The sequence below is a fragment of the Populus euphratica genome, unplaced genomic scaffold (assembly GCF_000495115.2).
Source record: "Populus euphratica unplaced genomic scaffold, PopEup_1.0 scaffold1355.1, whole genome shotgun sequence".
Lineage (NCBI taxonomy): Eukaryota > Viridiplantae > Streptophyta > Magnoliopsida > Malpighiales > Salicaceae > Populus > Populus euphratica.
Window position 1 is genome coordinate 12656 of NW_011500727.1, and position 1570 is coordinate 14225.

Here is a 1570-nt window from a genome sequence, read left to right on the forward strand (position 1 = left end):
TTATTATTATTATTATTATTATTATTACTATTATTATTATTATTATTATTATTATTATTGTTGTTGTTATTGTTGTTGTATTATTGTTATTTATAATTTGTATAATTAACCTCCCTGTGGTTCGACCCCGGTCTTGCCGGGTTATTTATTACTTCGACACTCCTGCACTTGGGAGAAGACAACAATCTTTTCGTCGTGTCACTTTTGATCCAAATATGTTTTCTCTTGGTAATGTGGTTTATATAGATTAAAAAAATGGGAAGTTTAGAAACATAAATGTTCAATTTCTAGGCTTGTTAGTGGTTATGGCATGACTGGGTTTTTCAAGGTTTTTGTTTGTAATGTTCCTTGTATTATAAGGAAGAGCATTGTCTTATCCTCTAGATTTGGACCATTTTTTATCCATTTTTTGCACATAAACCTTTTTTATGCATGATTAAACAATAATATAGTGTTTATTGTAATTAATAACATGTTTTAAATGATTTTTAATCCTAGGATTTTGGTTTTAAACTAAAAATCATTTTAATAAAATTATATGTTTAAGTGAAAATCAAAGTGATTGGATGTTGGATTATTGATCCTTGAATGATGTCCAATATGTATGTGCTTTCTTTTTTACTAAATCTAGTCTAATTTGAAACCCATATTGTTGGTTTAGTTTGAGTGTTCTTAGTATTCTTTGATTTTGTTGGTGTTTGATATGCTTTTGCAAGAAAATTTTATATTTTTTCTAGTTTTGATTTGTTTCAGTTTAAATCTTCATTCTAGTTTCGCTTTAGAATAAACCTTAGTTTTAGGTTCAAGGATCGGTTCTAACTTCCGTTGGTGGATGTGTGCTTGCGACCAAGGTTTGTTTTCTTGATAAATTTTGGTTTTAATTTATTTTGTTTGCTAGTTTAATTGCTGTAATAGCTTAGATAATCACAAACCAAATCCCCCCAATTACATAACGTACAACATAATAATTTGACTTGAAACTTTCTCGTGGGATCGACCCCTTGCTTGCTCTATACTATCTTGTGTGTTTTAAGCTAAGGTAATTAATTTGTACGACTACGACATTGCAACAAATTTTGGCGTCGTTGCTGGGGAAGTAATTTTAGTTAATTCTTGTGCTTGTACTATTATTTTTAGTTGCTGTGATTGTTATTTATATTTCTGAAAAAAAAAGTGAAACAGAATTTTTGCTTGCGGCGGTACTATTCATTTACAGGAGCGGTACTGTTCAAAACAGAATTGTTTGTGGAATTAGGTTTCGAATTTTCTTTTCTTGAAGGAAAATAATGTTTTGAACAAGACTAGTATTTACTTCTAGTCCCATCCTATCGAGGCCAAATTTCACTATTTTTTAGGGTTTTTAGGCAATTTTAGTTTTCTAACGTAGGATTTTCGTACAATTTGCATTGTTTTCGATCTCTTGTGTGGTTGTTTTCTTTTGAGTTTTCTTAATGATTTATGTCAGTAACCCATTCTACTAATTAAATTCAAGTACAGTTGGATCTCGAAATAGAAAAAACTTTACGCAAGTTACGCAAGGAAGCTCACCTCAACACCATGGCTATTGCAC